General features: G+C 35.1%; 1 protein-coding gene and 1 pseudogene across 2 annotated transcripts in view; one reads left to right on the plus strand and one right to left on the minus strand.

Annotated features, from left to right (window-relative positions):
- The window catches only part of CDH12 (cadherin 12), a 1,052,064-nt gene that overhangs the window by 441,735 nt on the left and 582,888 nt on the right, over positions 1-27,441 (plus strand). The gene's annotated exons all lie outside the window — the stretch shown is intronic.
- LOC101085270 lies at positions 7,605-8,663 on the minus strand (annotated as a pseudogene).

Consider the following 27,441-nt stretch of genomic DNA (forward strand, 5'->3'; position numbering starts at 1 on the left):
CTTGTAGGGCTGGTTTAGTGGTGACGAATTCCTTCAGTTTTTGTTTGTTTGGGAAGACCTTTATCTCTCCTTCTGTTCTAAATGACAGACTTGCTGGATAAAGGATTCTTGTCTACATATTTTTTTTTTCTGTTCATCACATTGAAGATCTCCTGCCATTCCTTTCTGGCCTGCCAAGTTTCAGTAGAGAGATCGGTCACGAGTCTTATAGGTCTCCCTTTATATGTTAAAGCACGTTTATCCCTAGCTGCTTTCAGAATTTTCTCTTTATCCTTGTATTTTGTCAGTTTCACTATGATATGTCGTGCAGAGGATCGATTCAAGTTACGTCTGAAGGGAGTTCTCTGTGCCTCTTGGATTTCAATGTCTTTTTCCTTCCCCAGATCAGGGAAGTTCTCAGCTATTATTTCTTCAAGTACACCTTCAGCACCTTTCCCTCTCTCTTCCTCCTCTGGAATACCAATTATGCATAGATTATTTCTCTTTAGTGCATCATTTACTTCTCTAATTTTCCCCTCATACTCCTGGATCTTTTTATCTCTCTTTTTCTCAGCTTCTTCTTTTTCCATAATTTTATCTTCTAGTTTACCTATTCTCTCCTCTGCCTCTTCAATCCGAGCCGTAGTTGTCTCCATTTTAATTTGCAGCTCAGTGATAGCATTTTTTAGCTCCTCCTGTCTGTTTTTTAGTCCCTTGATCTCTGTAGCAAGAGATTCTCTGCTGTCCTTTATACTGTTTTCAAGCCCAGCAATTAATTTTATGACTATTATTCTAAATTCACTTTCTGTTATATTGTTTAAATCATTTTTGATCAGTTCGTTAGCTGTTGTTATTTCCTGGACGTTTTTTCTGAGGGGAATTCTTCCGTTTCGTCATTTTGGATAGTCCCTGGAGTGGTGTCGGACTGCTGGGCACTTCCCCTGTGCTGTGGTGTATAACTGGAGTTTGTGGGCGGGGCCGCAGTCAGACCTGATGTCTGCCCCCAGCCCACTGCTGGGGCCACAGTCAGACTGGTGTGTGCCTTCTCTTCCCCTCTCTAGGGGCGGGATTCACTGTGGGGTGGCGTGGTCCATCTGGGCTACTTGCACACTGCCAGGCTTGTGGTGCTGGGGATCTGGTGTATTAGCTGGGGTGGATCTTCAGGGTGCACGGGGGTGGGAGGGGCAGGCTCAGCTCGCTTTTCCTTTGGAGATCAGCTTTGGGAGGGGTGCTGTGGCACCGGGAGGGATTCAGAACTGCCACAGGGGTGGATCCGCAGAAGCACGGTGTTGGGTGTTTGCGCAGAGCAAGCAAGTTCCCGGGCAGGAACTGGTTCCCTTTGGGATTTTGGCTGGGGGATGGGCAAGGGAGATGGCGCTGGCAAGCACCTTTGTTCCCTGCCAAGCTGAGCTCTGTCATCTGGGGCTCAACAATTCTTCCTCCCGTTGTCCTCCAGCCCTCCCATTCTCCGAGCAGAGCTGTTAGCTTATAACCTTCCAGATGTCAAGTCCCGCTTGCTGTGGGAACACACTCGGTCTGGCCCCTCCGCTTTTGCCAGCCAGACTCGGTGGCTCTGCTTGGCCAGCGGCCGCCCCTCAGCCATGGCTCCCTCCCGCCAGTCCGTGGAGCGTGCACTGCCTCTCTGCCCTTCCTACCCTCTTCCGTGGGCCTCTCGTCTGCGCTTGGCTCCGGAGACTCCGTTCTGGTAGTCTTCTGGCGGTTTTCTGGGTTATTTAGGCAGGTGTGGGTGGAATCTAAGTGATCAGGATGCGCGGTGAGCCCAGAGTCCTCCTACGCCACCATCTTCTGCAAGCTTATTTCTCAAATACGTTCTTGTTGTCCTGTTTAATTTTGTTTAATTTGCCTTCAAAAGTTGGGAAATACGAGGAAAATTGACAAAAGGCAATAGTTTTCACTTGCTAGCCAATCATAGTTATCTCAAAAGAACTTTCTAATGATTAAGGAAACCAAATAGAAAAGTAATTTATTAAAAGATCACTCATATATCTACAGGTACTAGTTCATAATTTTAGAACTGGTCCCTATACATGTGGTTTCACTCAATATTTATTTTTTAATACACAAATAAGTTTCCTTCCTGTGTCCATATCTCCCCTTATTAAATACATCAGAATTTTATATATCCATTCAGGATTTTTAAAATGAGATGACATTTGCCATGTATGAAGCTTGTTACTATATATTCATTTGTACTTTATTTAACAGGTCTTGGTGTTGTTATGGAATGAGTGAAAAGTTGTTCTTTACAATTATTCTTTAGATCTTTCTGTCAGTATGTCTCCATTGACAAAAGTAACCAAATCATACTAGAGTAACTTGTCTAAACAATTAACTGTAGAGAATTGTGTAACAAAGTGTATTTGGAACAAGTTGAATACAGAAGAGTAGTCTATGGGGCGCCTGGGTGGCTCAGTTGGTTAAGCGTCCGACTTCATTCAGGTCATGATCTAGCAGTCCGTGGGTTCGAGCCCCATGTTGGGCTCTGTGCTGACAGCTCGGGGCCTGGAGCCTGCTTTGGATTCCTTGTTTCCCTCTGTCTCTGCCCCTCACCCGCTCACACTCTGTCTCTCTCTCAAAAATAAATTAAACATTAATAACAAAAATTAAAAAAAAAAGAAGAGTAGTCTATGGATAGGAAAACAACACCTGAAAACTTAGGTAAACCTCTGGAATTAGGGCCTTATGCAAGAAGAACATAGCCTTCTATCTCATAATTACTGTGTTCAGTAATATAAGAGAATAAATATTCCTTTGCAGGATAAAAGAGTACATGTTGGAAACTACATGCTAATGCAAGGGAGGAATTTCTCATATGTATGTTTGTGGTTAGCATTATTGATAGGGAACACACTTATTAGGGAGAATGAACATTTATCTTAGTGATAGCTCTCAGAAAATGAAATTGGTTATTTCAATTGATTGGTTATTTATATTTTAATCTGGTTAGACCTAAGAAATTACATTATTAAATTTTCATATTCCATGATTAAAACTTGAATACTTTCAAATTTCAAATATATGCATGTTATGGGTATGTTGTAGATGGTCATTATTTGAGTACAAGTGATTTTGAAAAATATATAACTTGAAGAGATAAATCAACCCATTGCATGAACATGGCTGTATTCAGCAAATCCAAAGGTTTATTTCTGGTGTTGCTTACCTACACACCATGTGCAATGTTTGATTCTTTCTGGGTTCCTTCTAGGTAAGAACTTTTCTATATAAGAAGGAAACCTTCCTATCTTTTAATTTTTATATTTGCTTATAAATATTCTGCCCAAGCTACATACAGATAAACTACAAAGGAGCTGAACAGGTGTTAAAGTGGAGGCTTTTCAGTCTCATTTTTGGTTGAAGATAATGTAAATCAGTTATCCACATGTTCTCAAATACCACCCCAGACAGTGCTATCAAAAGTGTTCATAAGATACTGGTTTTGAAACTTGGCACTTTACCCTTTGGAAGTTATAGAAGATTCAGTATTGAAGTAGTCACAGAGTTTGAGATCCAGAGAGGATTTTTTGGAAGTGCTTCAGTTCATTTTAGACCCACAAACCCAGGGAGAGTGGCTTTGATGTGTCTGTTTGGAGAACTAGCATATATCTCCTGAACTTCAAGGGCACAAGAGATATGTCAGACATTCCACAGGCTGAGAGTTTAGGACTGGCAATTGTTGCATGGACAGAATGAATAGAAGTTGCTTGAGTGGGGACTTCCTGCTTGTCCAGCATTTCTTAGAACAGAGGATGGGTGAGTATTTTTCAGGGAACCTTAGAGAGAGACACCCTGGGTCATTCGAGGAAGGCTAGGTGATGTCAGGGGAAGGAAGCTAGAAGTAAACCCTGGGATGCTACGCAGCTTACAAATGACATGTAGGTAGCCCACCAATTTGTCTGTGAAAGAACACGTCTGTCTATGTAGAAGAAACTTCAGGTAGGATACCCAGGTGATTTTAGGATTGAGGAGGGAGCGATAAGGAATTGACACAGCGCCACCTGAAAGAAAGGCCAACCTTCATAGAGCATTCATGCCCACAGGGTACGGATGCTAGATCACCACGATGGTGCGAAAGTACAGCTTTCCTGCCCTTCATTCATGTCTCCTCCAGGTTTCATCCTTTTTCTGTCTTTGGAGGTGGTGAGGGATATTTGGATGTAGGAAGGAAAAGGCTGCAGTTTTTTTTTTATATATTTGTTTTTACACGTGACAGGATATATCAGTTATAAAAATTGACTGAACTAAAGTGCAATTTCTGTTGACTAGATTAAGCACAGGTTTTAATTAACTAAATGTGATCAGAATATTCCTTGTTCCATGCCCTAGATTTCATCCAGGGGGAAGGGAAGGATGAATTCCACAGAATAGCTTACTTGGGTAAAGTGGGTGTTGGGGTGGGGAGAGAAGAGAGTTGTATTCTTATTGTGTCCTTTGTGTGTGTAGTTTGGTCATCCTGTTTATTCAGCCTCAGCATTCATTCATTCACTGTGTGTGTGTGTGTGTGTGTGTGTGTGTGTGTATGTTTGTACACGCATGCGTGCATATTCACAGCAAAATCACTGCCTGGAAAATCATATTATATTTGAGTTTCAGTGGCATTCCAAAGTAAACTCAATTTAAGATATTACAGATTCGTATCATTTTTACTATATTTTTTTTCCTCTTGGTAGTTGTATGATTTTAATTGGTTATTTTAATTAAAGAGCCCCATTATCATTATTTTATTTCCTACGGCTTCTAATTTGGTTTGAAAGTGAAAAGCAGTTCAATACCATCATTATTCTACACTTTCTTGAAATCATTAAAAGCTTACCTCTTTCTTTTGTATATGCCAAAGTTCTGGTTTGCATTTAAAACACACATGCATACATATATAGTATACATGTATATGAATGTACATATATGTGTATGTGTATGTATCAGGAAAAGGAAGTTTGTTATCTCTGAAAATGAAGAGCCTTTAGAACCAAAACCAGATCTGGAATATAATTTCAAATCCCTCAGTTGATGGCTTATATCTATTTAATTTGTACTAGTTAAACAAGTTACATTTTTTTCCCTAATAACAATGGATTAATGTATATAACCTGAGTGGGATAAATATATTTGTGTATTCTAATGTATTTGTATCATGGAGTTTGATAATTTGAAAATATATTTTAAATCAAATACAGCATGGAATTAAATCCCTTTACATTTTCTGGTTCATGTTATGGAAATTGAATTGATTAATAAATCTCTAAGCCTACTTGTCTTACATTCACAATATGCTATTTATTTGAAAACTGTCATATGAAACCTCTTAAGTATCAACTTGTACACATAATTGGTGCTACTTTTTATTTTCATGATAGTTTTAGGATTTCACAAGTCACTATGGGCTCATTTTACATGTGACAGCCTAAGCCTCATCTTCAACAGTTACTTATTAATTATTAAGGCTGCCTTGAACCTTCCCTGCAAGATAATTCATAAATGTATAGCCTAGTGAAATTTTGTGTTGGTGTGTTAGGCTGAATAGAAAGTCAATGAGTAGGAAACAAATCATAAGAAAATCATTTCGAATTCAGCGATAATCTTTATCTAGACTTCTGTTTCGAATAAGATTGCTCCTATAGATCTGCATACAAGCTGTCTAACATAGGACTTTTTCACTAAATCTGCTTTTGAACACATGAGCATTGTGTCAGCAGTGAAGAGGTCCACAAATAATGTTTAATTGAATTTGAATGAAAGTTGGCCTGTGCACTACTTATGCTACCACTAAAGCATTCAATATGCTGTCTCAACTATACAGTGTTGATACATAATTTGTGTTGGGATTGTTTACATCACAACTGACTTAAAATGATTTCACTGATAATTCACTTACAATATACATACTCAAGTTTGGAACCAGAATACACCTTGAATAGAACACTGATTTCCCTTTAGCTCTCAACCCCTTCCAGTCAAAGATGACCTATGATTAGACTCCAGATTCCTTATCCATTCTCAAGACTCTGATTCACTGATTCACTGTGGATAAATCTCATTATCCTCTCCAAGTAGATGGCTACAAATGGAGTGTAGCCTTAAACTGAGATGCCTGATTATACCCACACATAATCACAGCAATATTAAGAGAATGAAATGCAGGAATATCACAGAAATTATCTTGTGTCACAATTGGATGTAAATAGAAGTCACTGAGACCTCAGTCATATCTGTGCCTCATACTATTCATTTTGCCTTTTAATAATGCAAATACATAAAAGGAAAAGAAAGCAATGAGGGGGCCAAAGTTGAAAAAAATGGGTAGGAAAGGTAAACAAAATCAGAACCAGAAGGGAGTATATTATAGATTATTTTGTGTACCTTTCTTTCATTCACCAGTGTTATTTTCTCTACTGAAAAGTCTTTTATAATTTAATGAATAAATATAATAATGTAATCATGAGTAACATACTATGAAAGTGGCATTTTAAATATAGCCACTCAGTTTGTTATTAGGATCCTGTTTTATAAAATAACTACTCTTGTGTTTTTAGACTTCCTTGGAGAAAAAATCTCTTGCATTTCCTCTCTTTACATCCAGGAACCAAGCTAACAGCTATAAGTAAAGCCATGTCTGTGTCCCCTGTTCCAGTCATTCTCAGACTCCTCACACATGGATGAAAACTTCAGACCTCACTTTTGTAGAAGTTCCATTCTCCAAAAATGTATACAATGAGATAGGAGTACTACTTAGTTGTTGGAAGCAATAATTCATCATTTCTTTTTTGGTGTTTGAGTTGCTTTTCTTTACTATGTAATTATTTTGCTACAAGAATATTTAATAAGTAGACATTTTACAACTAAAATTATACTTGGAATCATGAAAAACACAACATAATTACTTGAGTTTGAAATCATAGTTAGAAAGCCAGAAGGAATCATGGAAAGCACAACATAATTACTTGAGTTTGAAATCATAGTTAGAAAGCCAGAAGAAAATTGTCCTGATTCTCTAAAAAGACATACACAGGAAAATTGCAAAAATAAAAAAAAAAAGGGTGGGGGGAAGGCAGTCACTGACTTTTGAAGGTATATTTGGACCATAATTTTTTTTTTCAACAAGCCAGGATTTTAATGCTATCTATTAACTAACTGCCTTAACTTTGAATAAATTATCAAAAATTAAAAATACTAATTTTGGAGTCTATTATATGAACCATTTTTCCCACAATTTTCCTGATTCTATAAAATGTTTGAGTTTTCAGTATTGTTTTTTACAATGGGATCCTGAGTTTAACCACAGCTATAATAAATCATCCTTTTTCAGAGTAGCTGTGATTTCTTTCACTATGGGAGATAAACCTGATTTTCTTAGAATCTTAAATCAAGGGATAGACATCATTATTTATGCTAATCTGCTGATTATATTCCAGAAGTATCAAATAGTGAATTAAAATATTTTAGGAAACAAATTTTTAAGACAATTGGTTGTTATTGAAGTGGTGATAAACATCCATATTTTGATATTAATATGTGGATATTCTGTTGTTTGTATTTCTTTTTTTTTCTTTTTTTTCAAACCGTTAACATTTTATTTAACAAAAGCAACAATTGGGACATTTCTAGAGCTTACAGTATATTTGACATAAAAATAGGGAGTTCTCCAAAGTATGTATTAAAAATACAAAGTCTATGGACTAAGGTACACAGAAAATTTGTTTTACATTTCAGTTACCCAAAACAACAACTTGTGCCATCCTCCAATGGCACATAGTGAGAGAATTCTATTCCAGGAAAAGCCAGATCTGATGACTACAGAACCAATAAGGACAGGCTGAGGGTGTCCTAAGTGATGAATTTGAAACTAGCTTGCCATTTTGCCAGGATAACCAGTGGTTGCAAACGAGTTCTCATTAACTGTAGACCACCTGAATAAGCAGGCTTGATCCATATGGACAGGTCTCTTATCTTGAGGATAACTGGTTCGAGTAATATCCCAAATTAACCAGTCATTTCCTGAAACAGCTCCAACTTTGAAGGTGTTTTTGAAGCGCCAGTGGGCTGGCATTAATGGCATCTGTTCAATTCAAGAGATAAGATAGCCTGTTGAGCTGAAAGATCATAAAACCGGCTTGTTCCCTTCTCTGCAACCATCAGCTTAAAAGTTCCTCAGGATGCCATTCATTCCAGGGGAATGAAGAACAAAATGAGCTGTCTGCATTCCTTCCAACTTCCAAATCCTGAGGTATGATCATCACTCACACTTGCAATTTCTTGGCTCTCTTTGGGCTCAAACACCAAACTATTAATGAAATCTGAATGGCCCTCTAAAACCTTGTATTCATTTTTGTCTTGAAGATCTGAAGTCAATAACCTTAGTTTCATATCAGCAGCTGAAGTACAAAATTTGATTATTGGAGGCGATGAATCACATCTAGTTTCTGGGCTCCAAGCTATACCATCGACTCTGACACCATGCTGAAATGTTCATAGTGTTTTATACTGAATTCCTTCAATGTCTGTACAATATCTGAACTGTACACCTGCCAATGACCACATAATTACTGCCGCCATATGCAATTAAGGTTTCCTGAATCCCTACTCTCAAGGAGATTAAATCCTATCACATGCACATAACCTTCACGATCCACAGTGTAGGTAGCATTTCTTGTGGCGTCTTGCTTCATCTTGTATGTCAATACTTGAACAGTTGTAAAAATAAAATAACCTTTTACTGGACAAGATCACAAAATGGGGGCATTGGGGTATTTATATTTCTTTAAAATCCCCTTTCCTCATTATTCTGGGTTTCATTAGAATGAAAATAATGAAATGTACAATATATACCTATATTATGATTTTACTATTATGTGTGTGCTTGTAGTAAATGGAGGACAGTAAAAAAAAAAATGTTAATTCAATGAATGTTCAGTTGGAATGATTAGAAAGGAATATTTTACAAAATAAGACCATTGACTTAGTTTTAGATTAAGCAGTCAAAATCCACAATTAAAACAGTAGAATAATGTAAAACATATTTTAAGCATTTCTGTAGATTTTCAAGCTCATGACCTCCAGGTTATTGCCACATTCCTTTTATTCTAGCAATTATATATTTGGTTCATACCAAGAAAAAAAATGTCATCAATGAAAGGTTATGTGATTCACCTCTAGAAAATACTTTCAGATAGATAAATCAGCTTCTTAGCTTTAAAACTAGCCCTCCAGCAAAGGAGTTGCTATCAAGCAAGGGAGTTGTTTTTTTTCAAATTTAAAAACAAAAGCAGAATAATTAAATATATGTGTATATATTCACAAATATTTACAAATATACTTTGGAGCAGATACCAGATATTATCAAATCATTCACAGAGTGAATGTAGATCCACCATATATAGTTGTGTTATGAAATAAGGCATATTTTACCTTACATGGCAAAAGGCACTTTGCAGATGTGATTAATCTAAGGATATTGAAATAGAAAGATTATCCTGGGTTATCCAGGATGACTGGATATAATCACAAAGGTCCTTATAAGAGGGAGGCAGAGTGTCAGAGTCAAAGGTGATGTGGGGATGGAAACAGAGGTTAGGTTAAAACAGGGACACAAGCCAAGGAAAAAGGGCAGTCTTTCTAAAGGCTGAAAGTCGTTTGCCTCTAGAGAATCCAGAAGGAACATGTTTCTGCTGATACATTGATTTTAGTCCAGTGAAACTGATTTTGGAATTCTGACCTCTAGAACTGTAAGGTAATATATTGATGTTGTTTTAAAAACCCTGTTGGTGGTAATTTGTTACAGTGGCAGTGGGGAACTAATACAAACTTAGAGACTAGAATTGACTTGGATGATAGAGGAGGTTCAAAAGGATAATGATTTCCCATTTTAAATGGACTGTGGCTATCATAATTAATTGTGGAGAATATGTGTTCCAGCATTTTGCATTAACAGTCAGTAAATCCAGATCAAACATACATCTTCCTGCACGTTAATTCGCATTTTAAATTTCTCCTTTATTATAGATCAAGGAACAACTCAGTTCCCACTTCTTTATCGAGCTTTTTCTATTATTTGTACAGCCTGGAAGAATCCCATCCACAAAACTTTTTAAATTTGCTTTCTGTTCCATGCTACACATACTTCAATGGCACACCCTTCTACACGTGTCCTCTACTACTTTCCGTTATACTAGCCTATTTTTAAGAACCCAGTCTTATATCCGTAAGGATGAACACAAATTCCTCTTCTCTCTGACATAGATCTAGGGGCAAAAAACTTTTCCCTTCTTCCATTCTACATTTACTAGCTGGTGTAATAATTAAATTGACATAAGACAGAACAATAGGAGAGAACAAAGTTAATGATGTACATATAGAGGGGGGAGCCCACAAAGACATAAAAACTCAAAGGCAATCAGTCAATTGGGGCTTATGTACAGTCTTGAGCTAAGGAGGAGAAAGTAAAGGTCTGGAATTTCAAAGAAGAGGAAGACTATTCAGGTGAAGATGAGAAGAGGAAATGCTTGGTAAACAGAGGTGTACCATGCCATACAGATAAGTCTTATAAAGTTATCTCTGTTTATAACTGTCTTCCTGGTACAGGCTCCCTATCTAAATCCTTTTAGGCAATTAAAGGAGAGGTAAAAAGTTTGTCTTGAGTCTGCTGGGTCTTCATTGCCTTCAGCTCAAAAGAACCTAAAGGCCAAAGTGATGGATCTCATCATGGCACACTTTGCTCCCTCTTGTGGGTTTTAACTTCTGAGCAGAGTTGGTTCTCATCAGTACTATGATGATGAGGTCAACGATGATAATTGTTCTTTTTCTGTTGTCTCAATGGTGACAGTTTTAATGCAAATTTATACAGGAAGAGAATACAAGAAATTAGTTGTCTTCATAACGCTCCCTCATCACATTAAAATTGGCACATATTCATTAGTAAAGAGAATCTTCAAGCTCCCTAGAAGCACTCAGATGATACTGCTAGATTCAGGTCACATGTAAGAACATCACATTCTTTCAGAAAACTCAGAAAATGTTAGACTTTTTCACAATATTTTTAGCATTCGGTTCACCACCCTTTTTATTTTGGAGATTGCCCATTTTTCCACATGCTTATTTGATGTGTGCAGTTGATAACTACCTCAGATTTTCTGTGTGGTTATTTTCTGAAAGGACATTACAAGGTAAATTTCCAAGAACACTCTCAATAGGATCCTGACTTGGGTGTCCTTGAGATCTATTGGGATGAGGCCTTTGTATTTTGAAAGAGAAATGTCTTTTGCTTCCATTGAGGTTGATAGTTTTGAAATGTCAAAGAACTTCTCAATTTGGTAATATGTAAATTGATAAAATTGCTGTTTTTTTTCCCATCCTGAATCATTCACTAAATACACCAAACCCATTTTGACCCATTTCCACATTACATTTCCACATTACATTTCCACATTACAATAGTTTTTTAAATGTTATTTAGTGGTTTTGAGTTTGGTAAACATTTTCTCGAAACAATGAATTTTTAAGGTATTTCTTAAATGTAAAGAATAATACTTTCCCATTATTTATGTATTTTGCCAAAGTAAGGAGTCAGTTTTTATTTCTGAATAATATACATTTTAACTGTCCGAACATCCTTGGCTTTAACTCTACAAATTAATAATTGTATTAACCAGATAGAGTCAACTTCTATATCCCAAATTGATATTGGAGGTAATAGTTTTTTTTTTATCCTTTCTTTTATTGGCTTATTCATGGTCATCAAATTAGCCTGATCCTCAATTTACATTGTGCTTTGTAGACATAAGCAGTGTCAAATTATTTGTCTTAATTAAATCTCTCCTATCAAAATGAACCTAATTTATTTCTGTCTGTCATCAGCATAGATAAATCAGAGGTTCATTGGGGCGCCTGGGTGGCGCAGTCGGTTAAGCGTCCGACTTCAGCCAGGTCACGATCTCGCGGTCCGTGAGTTCAAGCCCCGCGTCGGGCTCTGGGCTGATGGCTCAGAGCCTGGAGCCTGTTTCCGATGCTGTGTCTCCCTCTCTCTCTCTGCCCCTCCCCCGTTCATGCTCTGTCTCTCTCTGTCCCCCAAAAAATAAATAAACATTGAAAAAAAAAATTTAAGAAATCAGAGGTTCATTGTCTTACCATATTTATACTATTTTTAAGTAAATAGTAAGACTGCTGGATTTAAATTTACTTCTCAAATGTTATTTTTGAGCTTTTTGTGGATTTTTAAAAATAATAACTCTTTTGAAAGTAAAGAATTCCTAGCTAGATACAATAATATGGTAGATGTGATTAATATTTCAGTTTCAAGAGAGGAGTAATTTACTAGGTTTTTTTTCACACTCTGTTTGATAAAATCTAGTATGAGCAATGCTATCTGGTAGAATTTTCTGCAAAGATTGAAAAATTCTTCTGCACGGTCCAGTATGCTAGTCATTGGCCACATAAGACAATGAGCATTTGAAATGTGGCTAGTGTGAATAAGGCCCCCAAATTTTAATTATATTTCATTTAATTTAAATTAGGTTCAGATAGTCAGAAGTGCCTTGCAGTTACTATGTTGAAAAATGTAAGTCTAGACTAAAGAATTGTGAGCTATGTTTTAGATCTGGACTCTTGCTTAAACTTGTTAATTTAGTTCTGTTGAAGACAGTCATGTCAACTCTCAGAGCTTCAATGTCTCTATTCAGTCAGTAATACATACATACACACATACATACATACATACACACATATATATATATACATACATACATACACACACACACACACATATATATATATATATATATATATATATATATATATATATATATAATTATTGGCCATCTGCTAAATCCTGTGAACTGCACTAAGTGCTGGGGATACAATGATCATTTTGTCAGAATTGGTATCTTTAGGGAAAAATGATGCTAATAATACTATAGTTAATTGTTCAATTAAAATTATGAAAGAGACTCTGGAAAGAAAATACAAAGTCTAATGAAAGTGTATGAGACTGGAGGCCTGAGTAGGTCTGATGGATCTGGAAAAGGTTTCAGGAGGAAGCAAATTTTGAATTTAGCTTAGAATCAGTGTTAAGACATTTCTATGTGAAGGCGGGTACACCTTATTTGCAATTCACTCTGCTAGTTACTAGACATTCAGAGGTATTTTACTAGCCTTAAAAAATTATGGGATAATAAACACACAAATAATTTAGGGATTGAGCTATCATCAATCCCAAACAAATGTTCCATTAAGTAATCTTTATGAGAAAAGAAAAAAAAAAGATTTTTTTTTTGTTCCAACATATTTGGAAAAGCTAGTTTTGACAAAGATAAATTTCTATGTGCTAAGAATTATTGGAATCTTGGGTACATTTAAGGTAACAACTTATTGGCACTGTGTATATTGGAATCTTGGGTATTACAAAACTTGGAGAACAACCTAAGAATTTTTCCCCTAAACTTTTGCAACTATAGAAAACCTTTCTTTTTCATTTCTTCTGTTTTTCTTTCCCTCCTCCTTCTACTCATTCCCCACCCCTCCCTGCTTCTTTCCATAGCCTCTTTCTTTCTTCCTCCCCTTTCTCTTCTCTTTCTCCTTCTACCTTCTCCAATGATTTTCTTAGTAATGTAGTTCCCATATCATGGAGTTCTCCAAATAGAATTTCCAAAACTCCAGTGATATTTACAGTCATGAAATATATAATTTTAAGGTGGACAATGGAATTAAGAATGTGAATAAGCTTAGATAATAAATCTTCTGTTCAGTGACATTATATACAATCCATGATATTGTATAGCTAATATAATATCAAGATGCAAGGACTATGAGAACGCATTATGATAGATTGTGTTGATGATTATCCTATTTAACTGAGAAGAGTAGAGGTAAAAGACCATTTAGGGAGTAAGATGATGAGGTCTATTTTGAATATATTTTATTTAATGCTCCTGTAACACACCCAAATGGAAATATTCAGCAAGTCAATGGAAAAGGGGGTCAATTTAAGTCTAGAAAGGAAATTAAAATGGAGGAGGAAATTTGTATTTGGTATATATTTTTAAATGTTGATATGATGTCTACATATGGAGAGAAAATATATGGAGAGAAATTCCCAGTAAACATGGAACTTTAAGAGACTCAGGCTATAATTATTTGAGGGAAAAATTAATTTCCCTCATGTGATTTGATTTTGTCTTTTTTTTTCTTCTCACCATCATTTCCCCAAATTCTATCTAATATGTCCATATTTCAACAAATCTTAACATTTCATAAAGATTGTATATTCTGAATAGCCTTATACATAGATGTGGAGTCATTTCTGATGCACCTTCAGTTTCTGTGGTCGTTTGAGAGACATTTAGTGCATTCTTAGTGTAAAGAATAATTGGTGTTTCTAGGGGTGGATATACTTCTAGCCATAAGAAGAAATTAGTGATGAGAAAGACTCAGAATATATATAGAATGCATAGTCTAGTAGGGGAAATAGATTCCTTTACAATATATATACAATATATACAACAGCTTCCTGCATATTGTTTACATTTCATTTTAGGGGCACCTGGAGGCTCAGTCGGTTAAGTGTTCAACTCTTGGTTTCAGCTCAGATCATGATCTCATGGTTCATGAGGTTGAGCCCCATGTCAGGATTCATGCTGACAGCTGGGAGCCTGCTTGGGATTCTCTCTCTCTCTCTCTCTCTCTCTCTCTCTCTCTCTCTCTCTCTCCTCCTCTTGCTTGTGCTTTCTGCTCTCTCCCTCTCTCAAAATAAATAAATATTTAAAAATAAATAAGCTTCATTTTAGGTTTCAAAGGTTATGATTCTGAATTCAGAGTTTTCATACTCATGCCACAACTCAGTTTCCATTTGAATTTCAAAAATCAGTTCCAAAAGGTAAAATGTGTGTGTACAATTAGATAAAGGATACCTGCACCATGGCCGGACTGTCTGCATTTGAATTCCTGACCATTTAGTATGTTTTGAGTTTCCTTGGGAAGGTACTTAATTTTCTTAAATAAATTAAGCTTATTTTATAGTTTTGTTGTGTAACTTAAAATATATTTATTAATACTCTGCAGATTTTGTGACATGGTAGGGGACCAATAAATGTTATTTTTATTTAAAAATTTTACAGTCATACTACTTATCATATTGTATTGTGATTTTTCATTTACACATCTGTTGAATCCATCAGGTTGTAAATTCCTGAAGCAAAGGATGCGTTCATACAAGCTTTAATATTTCCAGTACAACAATTGTATCAGGTCCTACCTGGGCATTGAATAAATGTGTGTGGAATTAATGAGTGATTACACAAACATATGGCAGAATGATAATGAATGAAATTTGAGTTTGTGATTATGAAGAAAAAAATATTGAACAGAGGATGAAAACGTGGGTTTACTTAAGGTCTAGGCCTCAATTCAAAACAAAATTAATCAAGAAGAGTATAAAAAGAAAAGAATCGGAGAATAAATTTAAGCATAAGATTAGGGACCAACATAAGGGATATCAAAAACAATAAAAAATATTTTCTCAGTATTAGAAAATGTAAAATGTAAATTATTTGTTAAGCATCTTTTATCTTTCCAAATATTTTTGGAAACGCAATCAATTAAAACAGCAATGACATACCTCTATGTACCTATTAGAATGGCTAAAATTTGGAACACAGACAACACCAAATTCTGGTATGGATATGGAACAACAAGAAATCTCATTCATTGCTGGTGGGAATGAAAAATGGCACAGTCACTTGAAAGACAGTTTGGCAATTTCTCACAAAAGTAAACAGACTTATGTTATGATCCAGCAATCATATTCCTTGATATTTGTCCCAAAGTGTTAAAAACTTATATACACACACAAAAACCTGCACACAGGTGTTTAGGGCAGCCTTATTGATAATTATCAAAATAGGGAAGCATCCAAGATATCCATAAGTAGGTGAATGGATAAATAAGCTGTGGTACTTTCATATAGTGGAATATTAAGGCTGAAAATAAATGAGCTATCAAGTCATGAAAAGACATGGAAGAAATCTAGACACATATTATTACCAAACGAAAGAGGCCACTCTGAAAAGACTTTTCACTACTGTATGTTTCTATTAAGATGACACTCTGGAAAAAGGCAAAACCATGGAGACTATAGTAACTATGATTCTGAGGCCACTGTGGGCATAGGAATCTTTCTTAATATCATATGTTCATATGTGTTATTATAAATAGGTCATGTTGTCATATGCCAGGCAAATATTTACTTTTTACTCTCTTTTACTTAAAATCAACATACTAGAAATAAACCTCTAAAGAATGCTTAACATACAGGAGATTGGAAGTGAGCTACTTGCCAAGAAAACAACAAAAAGCAAAAAAAACAAAAAAACAGTCCCTAAATTTAGCTTCTTGGTAGGCAATGAGCACAAAACCAAATTGTTGTTGGCTGCTCCATTATGTACAATGGTAAACAATTCCATTTGCCATTATTTCTACTGTGTGGCTGCCACTTAGTCCAGGTACAGATTCTCAATTGCTTGGTAACAGTTTGTTGCAGTGTACCTATTCAGAGTTAACATAGGCAATAGAAGATAGGAGAAGAGACAGCTGTAGTCTTACAGTTGATCTTCAATAACTGCTTCACTCAGAAAAAATTGAGAAGGAAAAATGCTAGTTAAGTAAAACTGGACTTTTAAAATCTTTCCATGATTTTTTTTTATCTCAGTCTACTCAAATGGGTGTGAATTCTTAGTCATTTTCCAAGTGAATTTTCCCAAACCCTGATATTTATGTGTAATGATACATTTCTTTTTTTCTCTTTAATTTGAAGAAGTTAGCCATGAGTGTCCTGTTTTTCTTTACCTGAGAGATGTATCACTGAAAAATATTTTATCTCTCTGCTATGAGCCATGAAGTTCAAGAGATCTTTGTGAGGTTTGAGTGATCACCGTTATTACTGGGAGCACTATTAATCTGAACACCTCAGAAAGCCAAAGCTTTCTGGAGCATGAAAAGAGTACACTAGAAGTCAGTGGGAGATTACTTCTAACAAATTAATTTAGCAGAAAATCACTTCTCTACTAGGATTGAAAGTATTTAAAGTATTTTCTTAAGTAGTAAAAAGATTTTGAGGCTATGTAAAAGACCAGTGTAAAAATAGTCAGTCTTGATCATGATAAATGGTACGTACTGTAAGCAGTACATTACTCTGGGATAATTCTGGAAGTATCTTTGCATTGAGTTCTAATTAGTGTCTCTCAGTATTTAATATCTCATTATTTGGCCATCAGTATTAATTGGCTACTCTTCATCTCTCATTCAAAGATGTTATGACTTTGAGCAGGCCAATTAATTATACATTGACTTTCAATGTGACAGATACAACCTAGTAACTTGCAAATTTATCATAAGAACTTCGTATAGCCAAAATTAAGTAGATCCCAATCTGGAGAACTTGGCATTAAGTATCTTTACTTCAAAAAAAGAAAAAAAAAGAGTAACCTCTGTAGAAATTGTTTTTGTTGCATTGCTCTAATAAACTTATGTTTAGTTTCTGGACTGTTAACTGAATCAGACTACAATGCTAGATTTACACATTACTACAATGAAAATAAATAATAGAATAGTACTTACAGGAGCAACAGAAAAGAAAAATAATAAAATTCTAAGCATTATAGAAAGGTGTGCAAAACTAGTTATATCTAATATTTTATTTTTTTTAAATAAAGTTTTCCTTGGAGGGTGAGTATAAAACACTTAGAAAAAGGTAGGATATTGATTCACAGAAAGAAAATTTGCGGTCAAACAAGGCAAATTAGTAGTTTCAGAATATAATAAAGATGTTTTGTATGAGGATTGATAATAGGTTGGTCTGTTCTTGAATTTCAGTCAAGATATAATGTGACAAAATGGTGTAAGGTTCAAAAGGACATTTTGGAGTCTTGAAGAACCTGTGATTTTGCTTTGAGATAAATTTGGAATTGCCAACATATTCCTAAAGGAAGGTTATTCTTTCAGCTTACTAAGGGATTTCATTAAGTCTGGTAAGTGGATTTGCTAGAGGAGAGAAGAAAATGCTTTAAAATCAAGACAGACTTGGATCACCCAGCTAGTCACCCTCCTGCATTGGACTTCCAAGCTTTCCACTGTTCTTTACCTTAGTTTCTTTTAATCTGCTCATGTTATAAGGCTTGTGGAGTGCTTGACTCAGGGCCCAGCACATAGTAAGTGTTCAAATAATTTAACTGAAAATATATGTATATGTACACACTATTATATCATAATAGATTTAGTCACATCAGTTAGTTGGCTGTAAACAGCTTTGTTATTTTGCACATGACATAATTGTGATGGTTTTCTAGATCTCTCTCTCTCTCTCTCTCTCTCGCATTCTTTCTCTGAAAACCTTGTAGTGAGCCATTTATCGTGTATATATTCCAAATTAATGTTAATATTTATACTTTACATGAAAGAAAGGATAAACTCTTAGTGAAATCAAATGAATTTCCACTACAGATGAAAATATATCTATTTTATGTACAGGTTCTTATAGAAGTTTCAGAATATCTCCTTCCAGAATTGGACTAGAAGGAAGCTTTAATATGTAGAATTTGCTCTACAATCTTATAATGTTACCCAGAAACTCATTCTCAGGTTATAAAATAAGTAATAATTAGCATCATTTAGTAAATACTATAGTAATATCTACCAACAATCCCAGTCATATCTGCCATCACTCTTCCTTACAGTAATAGAACCTCAAATTTTAGTTCTGTATTTCCAGTTTTTTGTTTTTTTTTTTTTTTTTTTTTTTTGTGAAGACATGTATGGCCATCTAACTAGTTTTAGAAGCTGGAAAGAAAGCAGGCGCTTTTGGTGAACAGCTTTGGAGTCTTTGTTAAAATAGACACAATGCACCCTTTGTCCTTTTCTTCTTTTCCTTCCTCCAACCTGCATCATGCAATGTTAATGTAATGGGTTGACATCTAGTTGCTATCTCGGACCATGAAGACAAGGATTACACCCTAGGGATGACAGACCACAAACTAGAAGATTATCTTCATGTGTGAGGGCTTTTTGAGAGCAGAGTTGCTGCACCTTCCTTAGCTAACCTATATCTATCGACATGTTTACGTGAGAGATGAGTTTTGTTTATGGTCACTCTGGAGTGTCTGTTTCTTGTAGTTAAACATAATCCTAAATGCTACAAATACATTATATATGCTGGCCATTGTGTTCTGTGTGTTTTATATGTTTGGTTATGTTCATATACGCTGCAATATATAGTATATCACAATCTTATAAAGTATTACATCTTTACACACAAGAATACTGGTTTTCTTGTTCTACAATAATTGGAAACCTTCATGGAAAAAAGCAGTTTCTTGAAGTTCTTTAAATGCAATTTAGCAAATGAAACTTAATTTACCTACTAAAGATCTTGCAAGCACTGATTATAGGAATATAAAAGAGACAATGAAAAAAAATAGCAAATAGAATACAAGCAATTTGTTAGATGGTTTTCATTTTATGACTAAGAGGTCAAGTTCAGATCAAAAGCATTCCATTTATTCTCTGAAGAGTATATTTGTATGAATAGATGACACTGAATACCCACCTGCCTATCCAGATACCCATTTCTATAAGGGAGAAGAGGAGGGAAAGAAGAGGCATAGTGGAGAAAGAAGAGGGAGAAGGGGACAAGAGAAGTGGAAGAAAGAGTGGGGAGGAAGACCAAGAAGCTAGAGAAAGGAGGAAGTTGAGGTGGGGTTGGAAGAATGAAGGGAGAAAACAGAAAAGCTTCATTGTATGAAATATTGGGATGGGTCTGCTTAGGAGGAAGAAGCATCAGGCAAAACATCCAAACTCTATACAGTGGTTTTGCCTAAATGTCCCATTTTCTCTATTTTTTTAAAATGACATATCAGATAAAGGGTTAGTATCCAAAATCTAGAAAGAACTTACCAAACTCAACACCCAAAAAACAAATAATCCAGTGAAGGAATGGGAAGAAGACGTGAATAGACTTTTTTTTCCAAAGAAGACATCCAGATGGCAAACAGACACATGAAAAGATGCTCAACATCATTCATCATCAGGGAAATATAAATCCAAACCACACAAGATACCGCTTTACACCAGTCAGAATGGCTAAAATTAACAAGTCAGGAAACAACAGATATTGGTGAGGATATGGAGAAACAGGAACCGTATTGCACTGTTGGTGGAAATGCAAACTGGTGCGCCCACTCTGGGAAACAGTGTGAAGGTTCCTCAAAAAATTATAGAACTATTCTATATCCCAGCAATTACACTACTAGGAATTTATCCAAAGGATACAAAAATGTTGATTTGAAGGGGCACATGCACCCCGATGTTTATAGCAGCACTAAAAAACAATAGCCAATATGTAAAGAGCCCAAATGTCCATCAACTGATGAATGCATTAAGAAGATGTGGTATGTATGTATATTCCACACCATGGAATACTACTCGGCAGTGAAAAATAATGAAATCTTGCCATTTGCAGCAACACGGATGGAACTAGAAAGACAAATGTCATATGATTTCACTCATATGTGGAATTTGAGAAACTTAACAGATGAACATAGGAGAAGGGAAGAGAAAATAAGATACAAACACAGAGGGAGGCAAACCATAAGAGACTCTTAAATACAAAAAACAAACTAAGGGTTGATGGGGGACAGGCATGGGTTAAATGGATGATGGGCATAGCAGAGGGCACTCTTCAGGATGAGCACTGGGTGCCATATGTAAGAGATGAATCACTGGGTTCTACTTCGGAAGCCAAGACTACACTGTATGTTAATTTACTTGAGGATAAAATTAAAATAAATTGAATTAAAATAAGATAAAATAAAATAATGAAATAAAATATAAAATAAAGATATAATACAAGTGAGGAATAGCAGCAGTAATATGACTAACTGCAACGTGAAAAAATAGACCACTTGTAATGATGGCAGACAGTTGTCCAAACCCAGGTTGATTTCCTGTAATTAAATTTAGATTCGTTTGAATGGCCAGGAAGCTAAAGAAATTCATCTTCATATTAATACTTGTATCAGTCCCATATCAGTATGTATTTATGTCAAATATTTATATTCAAGGTTTATTTTTTTTGAAGATAACTAGAATATTTGGGGTATATTACCCTATCGTTTTGTGTTGTATTTACCCCACACAAATTTCCATTGAATGAAGTCAAATAGAAAAGTATTTATAAGTACAAAAGGAATATAAACGGACCATAGGTATGATTCAATATTTGTTTGTTTGTTTATTGTTTATAAGAACTTACATTATCTTATAGCAAACAAAAAGTAGTAGTACATAAAAGAAAATAGATTTGAAAGAAAGCAGGAACCAAATTAAAGACAAGAGCTTAAGAGGAAAGTGACTATTATGTCTTAAACAATAGCTTTACCAATTTATATGTGTAGAAATTAAATTTTTTATAAAGTCTGTATTAATGATACGAGAACATGTGTTGTGTGTGTGCATGTGTTTGTGTGTGTGTTCCCCAACATAATATGATTTTATGTGATTACCAAATGAAAAAATTCTTTCCTTTAAATGAACTGATTAAAATGGTATAGTTACTTTATTGTTATTATCATGTACAAGTAATACATATTAAGAAACTAAAACTTTCTCCATATGAAAAAATACAGTTCACATCTCAACTAATACATTTAAGTCTGCTAGCTATATAATATGTATTAAAACAAATATTTTTGTTTAAATTGAAAAACTATTTATCACTGGTTGTTACATTATATTTCATATTATAAATGGATTTTACATTTAACAACAAAATTTCAAAATATTTGTAAAGTACCCACTTCATATAATAACTCTGTTGTAAAGGAATTGCCAGATCTCTCAGTGATCCATTGCAATAGAACAAGGTAAAAGCAAAAAGTTCTATGACAAAGTAAGAGGTCTTTTAAGAAAATAATTTCAGTTCTTGGAAGTTATTCCAGAAATGTAGTCTCACAAGTTATACAAGCCATATTTGTAAGGACACTTATTGACACACTATCTTGAAAGACAATACAAAACTACACACACACACACACACACACACACACACACACACACACCAAACCAAAAACAAAACAAAACCCTCAGTTACCATACCCACAAAACCATAGCTTAACAAACCTAGAAATAGCCTAGATATTATTATTAAATATAAATTATGAGATGCATATAATAAAATACTATGAATTCCTTTAAAAAGAAATAAGTAGATATAGATATGCTAATGTCCAAAATACTACAGGCTTTATTATTAAGTGAAAAGCACTTTGCAGATAATTACTCAATTCTTTATATCAATGACATATAATATATGAAAGGAATTATTTTTTGTTTTTAATTTTCTGGGTATTATATTTTTCCTGTATGTTTCATATTTTACATTAAAATGAGTTTTAATAGTTAATTTTTCTTATATTTATCAGTAGCTTTAAATCATTAATTTCTTTTTTTCTCTTATTACATTGTTATGTTTATATTATGGTTAAAAACAAATTAGCCAAGATAGACTTTCTTTTAAATAGGATATAGGGGCGCCTGGGTGGCTCTGTTAGTTAAATGTCCGACTTCAGCTCAGGTCATGATCTCCAAATTTGTGAGTTTGAGCCCCACGTCAGGCTCTGTGCTGACAGCTCAGAGCCTGAGCCTGAGACTGCTTCGGATTCTGTGTCTCTCTCTCTCTCTCTCTGCCCCTCCCCCACTTGTGCTCTGCCTCTCTCTGTCTATAAAAACTAAATAAAATGTAAAAAAAAAATTAAAATAGGATATAAAGAACAGACACAGAAAATGTAGGGAATTGAATGAGTAAGACTAGGGAAGAAGGTCAAGACTAGGATAATTCCAGAAGAGGGACTATTTTGAACAAAGAGGAATGCAATCATATATAAACAGTACTAAACACTCCATAAAGATAGATCATAAAGTGTATATCAGCTTTTGTTAAGTAACAAATCACCACATAATTTAGTGGCCGAAAACATCAATCATTTACTTCCTGATGATGCAGGTTGGTGATCTCACTGGACTCGGGTGGGTAGCTGTCCTCATGTTTCTGTTGTCAGTTGCCACTCAGTTGGGGTTGGCTGGCTTTCAGCTGGAACAGCAGGGGTAATTAGGTCCTATTTCTTTCATTCTCCAACATGTTAGCCTGGGCTTTTTAACTTGAAGTTATTCACAGTGTTCTTAAGAGAAGCAAGAAAGAAGACAAGCCTCACCCTGAATCCACTGCGTACATCCTGTTGACTATGATCCCCTTGGATAAAGCAAGGCATAAATTAAAGCCCAAAGTCAGAATAAGACCCCATTCATTGGTACATGGCAAAAGGAGGTGGATACAAAGGAGAGAATGAACTTGTGATCATTTTTACAGACCACAGTCTGGTCTCCTGGCTACAAACTTTTCAGGGACCCCATACAAGCATAATACTGTCACTTCTTTTGAGTACCTCCAAAGTGTCATCAAATCAAGTAGACCTATCCCACACTGGAAAAGTGACAAGATGGTGAGAAACAGAGAAATCACGAGGGCATAGCTATTCCAAAATTCCTCAGATCAATATCGCTAGGCTTCCCTGGCCTGGAAGCATGATTTTTTTTTCCCCTGGACTAGAGATTCCAGTTCTGTCCTTTTTCTCCCACCCCTCTTCCTCCTCCTCCCCTTCCCTTTACCCCTCGTCTTCTTTCTCCTCATCCTCCCTCTCTTTTACTCTTGTCCATAGTTGCACAGATGGTGCAAAATCAGTAGTGAGTAAAATTGGTGGGACATTAATACAAACCAAGGAAGGGCCAGCAAACTGCACTAGGAAGGAGTATTATTCACCACACACTCACAGGAAGAAAACTAAAAGCCAATTGTACCTTGTCCTTGAAGAAACAGTAAAAATCATTACAGTTATTAAATATTGGCCAATGAATACCCAATGTTTTAAAATACTCTGTCATATAAATTTCATATTAAAAATAATTAAAAAAATAAAATACTCTGTAATGATATGGGAAGTACACATACAGACATCTACTACAAACTGACATGTGACACATTAAGGAAAAGTATACATGTGACTGAGTTGTAGGCTGAACCAGGCAACTTTCTCCCATAGGACCTAAGTTTTACTTAAAGGAATGATTGACACACTATCGTAATTCAGACTGGTTTATTTGGTAGATATTTTATCAAAATTGAATGAAGTCTGTAAATTCTTTTTTTGTTAACATCCCATTAAACGAAGCAAGTCATATGAGTGGACTCAGAGTCATTATGGAAAGCAAGTGTCCCAGAGGGAGAAATGTGGATACAAGAAGAAAAATATCTGTAGCCACTTTTGCAACCTACCAAGAGGTGATACGGATTTTGAAATTATCCCTTCCATTATTCTCTAACCTTGTGGACAACTTATTTCTTCTAAAACAGTGATTGGAATTACTTTTCCTTAAGTGTGGTCAATTTTCAAAAAACAAATAATAGTCTCAATTTCTTTTTTCTGTTAATTGTTAAAGTTTATTTTTATGCATTTCAAAAAAAACCTACACTATTTAAAGAATGAGTTTAGGGGCGCCTGGGTGGCGCAGTCGGTTGAGCATCCGACTTCGGCCAGGTCACGATCTCTGGTCCGTGAGTTCGAGCCCCGCGTCGGGCTCTGGGCTGATGGCTCAGAGCCTGGAGCCTGTTTCTGATTCTGTGTCTCCCTCTCTCTCTGCCCCTCCCCCGTTCATGCTCTGTCTCTCTCTCTGTCCCAAAAATAAATAAACTTTGGAAAAAAAATTAAAAAAATAAAGAATGAGTTTAAAAACTCTAACCATTTTTAAACTTTGGCTATTACTTTTTTCATAGTATTTTCTTGGAAACTTGCATAGTCTAAAAAAACTAAGATTATATTTTCATTGGACATTTTCATCCATCCTGTATATGAGCTGCATATATTTTAGTAATAGAAATGGCTAATCTGAAATTTGTTTGCTGATGGAAGAACAATGTATTATCACTAAATAAGCAGGCTTCATTTTTATTATATGGCTCTAAGTAATGTTATTAATTTTATTGAGTAGGTCTTTTATTAACTCAGAAAATGTTTTAAAGTGGTCTAAAATTTTTTTCACTTTTCTATTTCTATTAAAACTTTATCATTAGAAAAGGTAAATCCAAAAAACCACATTCCATTTGACCTCTGAAATTTATAATCGAAATGTAATAATTATGTGTGGGACTTTAGTGTTAGAATTGTTAATGTACAAGTGGTTTTTGTTTATTCAGTCAGTGATTCAATTAAAAAAAAAAAGGGTATATAGTGAGGCTGTTCATTCCAAATATGTGAAATACTCAAAACAATGTCAACATTTAGAAAATTTTTATGCGTACATTGAAAAATTCGTTTCTATGAAAATCTTGTAATTCAACCCAACCCTGCTAGAATTTTAAGCTACCAAAACTTCTTTGTTCTTGAATGATTCTACTATTGACTATCAAATATGGCTTAGAAATATGACATATGTAATGTAAAATCTTTAGTGGAAGTAGGATTTTGACTTTCCCATATTAAGCTTGTTAATCTTTATTCAGATGAAAATGTCATATTTTAATAGTTTGAATAAATTACTTGTTCTGCCATTAAAACTGCAATTGGTGGGTGCTCAGTCAGTGGAGAATGTGACTTGATCTCAGGGTTATGAGTTCAAGGCCCACCTTGGGTGTAGAGATTACTTAAAAACAAAATATTTTAAAAAAATAGTAATTGTTAAAAGTTAATTTCACATGTCTAAACATCAGTCTGCATCTTTCTGACAACCTAATAAGTGCAAAACTGAATGGCCAAGTTGCTTTCATATAGATCCATTATATTAAGTATCCATGTTGATTATTTAGGCTTATGTGTACAGGTTTTAAATAGATTTTAATGCTACATGTTCTTGCCTACTTGAATTAACTCAAGTATTTTCAGTATGAGACAATGCATATATTTAATTATAAATGTGCAGTATGTCCATTTAGCTATATACTTAAATGATACATATAAATTATCTGAGTTTGAATTTGGGGACTATATATAATTACCAGGCTTAGGAAAGAAAATAATGCCTATTTATTTATTTTGAGAGAGAGACTGAGACTGTGCACACATGAGCAGGGGAGAGGCAGAGAGAGAGAGAGAGAGAGAGAGAGAGAGAGAGAGAGAGAGAATCCCAAACAGGCTCCGTGGTGTTAGTGCAGAGCCCGACATAAGCTCAACCTCACAAACGGTGAGATTATGACCTGAGATGAAATCAAGAGTCAGACGCTTAACCCACTGAACTACTCAGGTGCCCCAGGAAAATTTTTATTAAATAATATTTGAAAAGTAAAAAAAAAATATGCAAAATACTTGTGATATATAAAGAGAGAGAGAGAAAAAAAAAACATGAAATTACCTACAAAGAACAGAAAACTTAGATTCAGTTGGAATTATTTTTCCAGAATAGTGACATCAACAAATCAAAAAATTCTGAAGAAAACGAACAAGCTGAAAAAACAAAACAAAACAAAAACCTGAAAGCTAAATAAAATGCTAGAAAACTGCTAAAGTAATGTGAAGATATACTGTGTGTGATATTCATCCCTATATGCTATACTAATGTAAAGAAATGTTATTATTGTAAAACACAACTTTGCCTTAAGCCCTCATGTGATAGCTATTATTCTGTAACTTCCCATCCCAGCCAGATTCCTTGAAATAGAAACATGAAACCACTGTGGCTGCACTGCCCATTTATTCACATTGTGAGCAGTATAATCTCATTTGTTCCCCACCTTCCATTGAGGCCTTTGTCAACAAGTTCACTATGACTTTATATTGGTGTAGTCCATGGTACCATAGACTTTATTTCGTGGAGCATTTTAGATCTCTGATTCCTCTTTCCTCTGTAACTCTGATCTCCCAGTGTTCTAGGGCTTTGTCCTAATTTTCTTGTAAATTCTCTAGCCAGCCATGCCTGTTCAAATTTTCTGCCTTATTTCTTCTAAAACCTTGTGCACTTTGAGTTCAGCATTTCCTTAACTTTTCATGACAGACATAATCCCTACGAGACACTTTGTGCTCACATAGCTCCAACAATTACTTAAATTCTGGTGATTCTCAAATCTTTTATCTCTGTTCTCACAATTTTCTTGTTTTGGAAATACTAACTGGATGGGAACAGTAGAGAGTTAAGCAGGGATAATTTTGAATGAGACATTAAAAAATAGCAAGAGCAAAGAAGCACTTGTGTTTCTAGAAGAATTGCTATTAATGTAAGGCAAGAGCCAGAAGGATGGCTGATGGTCATAACGATGTAGGCTTGAAGGAAGATTATTTTGATGATAGAGGAATATCAAGAATTTTAATATTTTGATGAAAACAGCTACAGGGAGGGAAATATTGAAAATGCAATAGACTATGGATT

The sequence above is a fragment of the Felis catus genome, chromosome A1, assembly GCF_018350175.1.
Source record: "Felis catus isolate Fca126 chromosome A1, F.catus_Fca126_mat1.0, whole genome shotgun sequence".
In the NCBI taxonomy this organism is placed as follows: domain Eukaryota; kingdom Metazoa; phylum Chordata; class Mammalia; order Carnivora; family Felidae; genus Felis; species Felis catus.